This window comes from Camellia sinensis, chromosome 3 (assembly GCF_055761805.1).
Source record: "Camellia sinensis isolate YWXY chromosome 3, ASM5576180v1, whole genome shotgun sequence".
NCBI lineage: Eukaryota > Viridiplantae > Streptophyta > Magnoliopsida > Ericales > Theaceae > Camellia > Camellia sinensis.
This window is the reverse complement of record NC_138963.1, coordinates 82454510-82461946: the sequence shown is the minus strand read 5'-3', so window position 1 is coordinate 82461946 and position 7437 is coordinate 82454510. Positions and strand designations below refer to the sequence as shown.

At 31.3% G+C, this 7437-nt stretch overlaps 1 pseudogene; it reads left to right on the top strand.

The window, feature by feature from the left end:
* The first annotated feature begins 4153 nt into the window (after positions 1-4153).
* Positions 4154-4867, top strand: LOC114311970 (cytochrome b561 and DOMON domain-containing protein At3g25290 pseudogene; annotated as a pseudogene).
* Positions 4868-7437: the final 2570 nt, after the last annotated feature.

Below are 7437 nucleotides of genomic sequence, written 5' to 3'. Positions count from 1 at the left end.
ATACTTCAATTGTTCTTCATTTAATCATTGTCAGTTTATTCCTCCTAAGCAAAGCCACCAGTAAAAGTCCTCTTCATTGAGGCTGAAAGAACTAAAACACAATCGTCTGATAATTGGTTGGCAATTAAATTTCTGTAAGGACTGATTGATCCTGGCTAGCACGCTCAAAATTACTGTAATAACCTTCGAAAGCCAAAAAGCCAACAAAAGGACAAAAGATTTGTGTTAAAATCACAAAAAATACTTAGCATTACATTACAATAACTAATAAGTATCGCTTGATCCTCACTCTTCTTGTATTTTTGGAAGCAAATAAATCAATCATACTTGCATAATCTAATTTTTTTGCAAAATCATTTTCACTGAATAACAGTGCTAATTATTTTAAATGGGCCTTTCAATTTTTTAATGGATCAATTTATTTTAAGTTAATTTGGGCCTTCCTTAATTTTTTTTGGATTTAAAATATACTTAATATATTAGACTAAACTATAATAAGAGATTTTTGGGTCTATTTTCAATGGATAACAATGTTAATTTTTTTGAATGGCCTTTTAATTTTTTAATGGGTCAATTTATTTTAAGTTCGTATGGGCCTTTTTTAATTTTTTTTAGACTTAAAACATACCCAGTATGTTACACTAAATTATAATAGGTAGGGGCCTTTTTTTTAGTCTATTTTGAGGGTTCTTAGGCCATGGCCTTGTAGCCTATGCCCCAAGGCCGGCCCTGATAAAATTTAAGGTCTCGAAACCACCTCAAAAAGCCACTATAACTTTACTTGGTTGTTAACTTCAAAACTTCGGGATTAATTGTGATACGTATAAGCTGATCTAGATATCTAGTTATTAAAAAAACAAAATGCATTGGTTAAATCTTATTCACACGTGTCATTCTATGTGATAAATTTTTGTAATCAAAACAATAAGTTATTTGGTAGTCTTAAAACATTATTTCACTTTATTCATTGAAGAATAAGTATCTAATTGTCTCTTAAAAGAAGACAAAAGATGATAAATCTCACTATTTCATCCAATAAAAATAAAGTTGGAGCACCGCATTAGCATGACCTAGACCAAAAAATAAAATTAAAATTTTTGTGTATATTTCAGTTCAAGACAGTTTAAATTTTAAAATTAAAATAAAATTTAAAAATTTTAATTAATTAATTTTTGTATAAGTTGGTTGGTCCTTTGACCTAGCTGATAGGGCGAACCGTTTTCGGTTTGACTGATTCACTAATTTAACTGTGATTTTAGCGGTTTTACCAAAATATATTGGTTAAATTTGTTTGTTTCGAAATAAATTAAAGATTGACCTAATTAAATATTAAACGGTTAAGATTGCTTGATTCGAAATAAACTTCTCGCTCAAACAATTGTTAACTTTTAAACAATTAAGAAAATCTTCATTAGCTAGATTTCGTTTAACTTTTATTTTGTAATCCCACATAGAAAAAAGAAGGAAAAAATAAATTGTTTCATTTACATAAAGTGAATCTTATACTTCCATTTATATAAACAAAATGAAATTTTTAGTAAGAAGCCTTATGATCAATATCTCATACTAATTTTTTTAATTTTCTTAATTTTAAATAATTAAAAAAATCTCAATTGACTAGCTTCTATTTAACTTTTATTTTACAAAATATAAAAAAATTAAATATAATTATCATATTTTTATCAAATAATATATTATTTTATCTCGTGTATGGCACGAGTGATATGCTAGTGTGTATATATATATATATATATAAGAGTTTTTAGTGAAAAGCCTTCTAAGAGCTCCAAATCCTCATTCTAAAATTATTAAATTTTTAATTTACAAAATATACAAATTATTGAGTAATATATTTAATTAATTATTAATTATTTTGAAAATAATAATTATTCCTTAATTGATGGATTTCAAATGGAAAGATAACAAAAATAATTATTATTATTTTAGAAATAATTATTATTATTATTTTAGAAATAATAATTATTCCTTAATTTATGGATTTCAAATGGAAAGATAATAAAATATTCCATAAGCTCCCCCATCATAATCTCTCTTACCAATTTTCAAAAAATTAAAATCTTTCTTCCTACTATTTCTCTTCCTTCCCAAATTATCTCTCTGATGAAAAAACCTATCTACCTTATGTAGATCTAATAATTTTTTTTTAATTACCATATGCAACTTGCTTATCCCTAAAGAGGTTATATCATACAAGAGAATATCACACTATTTTTATTATTTTTTCTAAAGTTGTTAAATTAGTCAATATTGAATTTTTTTCCTACTCATTACATTTTTATTTTCCAACAATACTATATTTCTCCATTCTTTTACACCACATCACTTTCAATATTTTTTTTTTTTTTTTTTTTTTGCTTGAAGATCTATACTCCCTCCGTTCCAAAATATTAATCTCTTATTTCATTTTTTATTATTCCAAAATATTAGTCCCTTTTCAAAAATCATGGACCAAAATAATATGAATTTCTTATTTTGTCATTCTTTTAAATTCATTAACAACACAAAAAATACAATTATGACAATTGATATTTTCAAAAAAATTATACTATCAAAGGGTAATTTTGAAAAATTAATATTTTTAAAATGCAATAATTGTACTATCAAAAAAAGTTAAATTTCCCAAAATGGGTTATTATTTTGGAGGGGGGTACTATATATATAAGTAAATATAGTAAGTGTGCTCTTAGACATCCAAATCTCTATTCTTAATTTTCTAAAAATTTGAAAAAAAATGTAGCACTTAAGTTTCAAACTCACTCATCTCCCATAACTTTCATTTAAATTAAAAATTATTTTTTAATAATATATGCTTTTAAATAATAGTTATCCAAATACAAACTTATCAACAAGGAAAAAAAAACACTATCACAAAATTTAAAAATATTTGAATTGAAAATCTGTATATAGATAATCTATATCTATGAACAAAATTCAAATTAAAGATAATTTGAATTTGAATATATAATAAAGATAATCTATATTTATCTATCCAATTACACATCTCTCTCCTCCTATATAAACAATTATATTTCAATTGATTATAAACACATACAAAACTATTATGTTACTCGTTCTCTTTCCCCCTCTCTCTTTCTCTCTGTATATAATTTTATATTGTTGTCTAAACACATACAAAACTATTTTGCATTTTTTGTCTAAATTTTATTTTATTTTATTTTTTTGCAGGTGACATCATAAATATAATACCAAACTTGACGGTTAGAAAGTTTTTGAATTTCTTTTTACTGCATTAATGTTGAATATTATGTATCAAAATTGCAACAAAAAAAAATGTGCAAGAAAATTATTTATTTGTATCATTCTCGTAATGACTTTTCCACCAAACTAAACAATTCTTTCCTATTTGAGAATTTCAAAGTAATTTAACTTGGTCATTGAGTGTCTACTATATTCTTTTTTTAGCCGCCATTTGTGCTTTTTGTTGTAGTGTTTATATGTTTTTATGTAATATTTATTTTTTAATAAGAAACTTGAATAATTGAGTCTTTTATTTTGTTTTATTTGTGAGTTGGCAGTAGAATATTATTTTTATAGTGGTACTACATATACCAATTAATATACACACTAGTGTACCAACTAATGTTATGTCATTATTATTGACCCCACCTATTATACTAATTACATATACCCAGAACTTCTAAAATTATGCCAGATGATTTATTAATATACTAGTTAGTATATTAATTAGTACATATAGCATTATTCTTGTTTTTATGATAGTAAAACATAATTGTCAATTAAATAATACTTATTAATGTTTCACTACAGTGATTTTTGATTTATTTGTTTATTTAATTGAATTATTTTTTATATTTTTAGTTATCAAAATCTCATCAAAAATAAATAATAAAAGACAATTAATACGAATAATATTAATTCAATAACCCTAACACATAATATATTTTGTAATATTATTTTTAAATCACATAGACCTGTGCATAACACACTCCTTCATAGTATACAAATATATGGTTCACGGTCCATATTGTTCACCAAGATTTATTCCATTTCCGTTCTGCCTCTCCTCTATAAAACAAGACAAGTCTCCCCCACAATATTTGGAGAAACTCAGTCAAATCACATCCCTGCTAAATTTACCCAAAACACAATAATGGCTTCTCTTCCATTCGCACCTCTCCTTCTGAACCTTCTTACTTCACTGATATTTCTTCTCCTAATCTCACCCTCCCATTCACTAAAATGCACGTCACAGACCTTCACAAACAAAAAGCTCTACACAAACTGCACCGACTTACCCTACCTAAGCGCGTACCTCCACTGGACCTACGACTCCACCAAATCCACACTCTCCATCGCATTCATCGCCCCTCCCGCCAAATCCAACGGCTGGATCGCCTGGGCCATCAACCCCACCGGCACTGGCATGGCCGGTGCTCAGTCTCTCATCGCCTTCAAGCAATCCAGCGGCTCGATGACGGTCAACACGTACAACATTAGCTCTTACAGTTCGATCGTGAAATCGAAGATCGCATTCGATGTTCCCGAGAAGAGCGCCGAGTACTCCGGCGGTGTAATGAAGATCTTCGCCACTCTGAGATTGCCGAAGGACACGGCGTCTGTGAATCAGGTGTGGCAGGTTGGTGGTGCAGTGGATCATGGAATACCAGTGAAGCATGCGTTTGAGGCGGTCAATTTGAACGCCAAGGGAACCCTAGATTTGGTGAGGAGTGCCGCTAGTAACGCTCCGGCTCCAAGTGAAGGACCGAGTACTAATGAAAATGTAGGGGTTTCAAGGATTGGAAACTGCAACTTTTGCTTGATTTCTATGTTGTTATTTCTCGCTAGTTTTGTGATTCGTTTTTAGTTTCCTTCTACTCTTCATACAAAATCATTTGAATTATTAGAGGAGGATTATTGCTATTTGAGGGACGATTATCTTTCTCCATATATCTATCGCTCGTTCAGATAAAGATTTTCCCTTTTCTTCTTCTTTTCTCTTCTTTTCTCGTCAAGGCGTTTTTAAGCTGATGTGATCATCTCAGCAAATTGAGATTTTTTTTTTAATTAAAAATGCTATTCATACATAAAATTGATAAAAAAAAATACAACAATGATTCATCCCCCTTTTCCCCCCACCCCCTTTGACCCCCTCTCTCTCTCATTGGTTACCTTTTCTTTTTCTTTTTCTTTTTTTTCCTGCTCCTCCAATCACCCCCGCCACGTAACAAAGGGGGTGAGGAGGTGACCCCCAAAGGGGGTCCCAAGCATTATTCAAAAAAATATTATGAGACTCCATTTGTTTAGTAAATTAAATTAAATCATTTATTTAACCAATTAAGTTAAATAAAATTATGTACACAATAAAATTAAGTGATGAAATTATTAATGTCAATAACAAACAAAAGTGAAATTATTAATGGTGGTTTTAGGTTAGAGAAAGTGTGTTTGTTTTGTATTAGTATGATAATATTAGTTAGCTGAGATTAAATTTACAAAATTACTTAAAAACTCCAACACATATCATAGAACTTTGTTTGTTTTGTAAAGTAGATGACAAAATGGTCTTTTAACCACCAATTAACGTGTGGGGATTAGCAATTCTAACCCTCTCATAAGAATGCTAGTCCCACCATTGAAGGGACTCATACTCCTATGAGATTGCTAATCATATACCATTTTGTTATATACAAACAAGGACTAGGTGTGGATCTTACAAATTGCTATTCTAATTCCCTTCTCAAACCTCCAATTAAACACGGCCTAAGAGTGATGTGGTGGTCATATTCTCATTTGGAACTATAAGTGTTGTTTTGATGGCTATGATATAGAATTCATGCAGTGGAATTAAAATAGCAAGATGAGTAATACTAGACATAATGAAAAAAATATCATAAAAAGTTTTATCAAGATTATTCACTCTTGGATTACGCATTTAATAAAATACTGCATACTAATCAAAAGATAAAAAATTTTTATGAAATATTTTATGATATTTCTTTCATGATACCTAACATTATTGATAGCAGGATACACCCAATTTCACCTTCAATGAGGCATTGGATTCCACAGCATTTACTAATTTGGATTTATGATTCTAGAGATTGTAGGTTTGTATGAATAGTTTTTCTTTTTTTTTTAAGTACTTAATGAGCAAGTATTATGATGATCAAAATTGCATAAACAATTGTTATGATAATCCGACTTGTAGTGGTAAAGATATATGAAACCAAAAAGTATAATTAATTGTTTCTACAGACAATCAATGTATACATATTCAAATATTAAAATAATTTAAATAAAGGTATCTTAAATAAATACTTACATTGACTTAAATATAATTATTAAGCCACCATTAACTGATCCGATAATTTAGCTAATGACCCTTTTTTTTTTTTTTTTTTTTTTTTTTTTTTTGATCAGCAAAGAAAAATTTCATTTAACAGTATGAAATTAAAGGTACAGGAAGATGACATGCATCGAGAGAGATTCGGAAGTATAAAAATACCCCTACTACTGCTACTCGCACCCATACAACCAACCCCTAAGCCTCTCGATTTTTTAAACAACCAAGTTAAGAAGAATTTAACTGAAAAATTAAACTACATGAATCCCCACATAATTATCCCACCAAAACCCCCAAAACAAACTAAACAGAAACTAAACAACACCCCAGCAGCCCCAACCACCCAAAACAAAATCTAGTCTAATCTAGTCAACCCACCAAATCAAAGCAACAGACCACGCCTCTGCCAAGACCCACTCCACCTGCTGCTACAACTCCCAAAGCCCCACACCTTAGCTGCTAGCTCACGCTACCCCTAGGCTACTGCAACTCCCATCTCCCCATGCCCACACCGGCCGAGAATACTCCATAGCCACCACCGGGAAAACTCCATGCTTCAACACCCCTACTGCAACACAAGAAAACTCCAAGCTGCTGCAACTCCGCTGCTGAAGACAACTACACCCACTGCCAGGAAGACTCCAAGCTTCAACACCCACTACCGATGACACCACACCCACAGATCACCACCCCCTGCAGAAAACACAACACCCACTGCCACCACACCCACATAACATCTCCCACCAGGTCACCAAACAAATGAAAGAAGATCACCCCTCAAACTCTTACACAAAGTGGAGCGCTCGAGTGACAACCAGACAGAACAGGACGACCCCTCAAACTCTGAACCAGAATGCACCCCTCAAGCTCCAACTCGCCAAAAGCGCACGAATGAAATATCTGAACGACTGAGGACAAACCTGGACGGCCCCGAAGAAGACCCTGGACAGCAAAGAAAGACACACCTAGGTGGAGAAAATGGGGGACTCAAGTTTATTGAACGAAAAAACTAACAGGCAAACCGAAACGAGCTAGGCCAGCCGACCGCCATAGCCAAAGGCGACGGCCAGCCGGCCAAAAAAGAGGCCGGG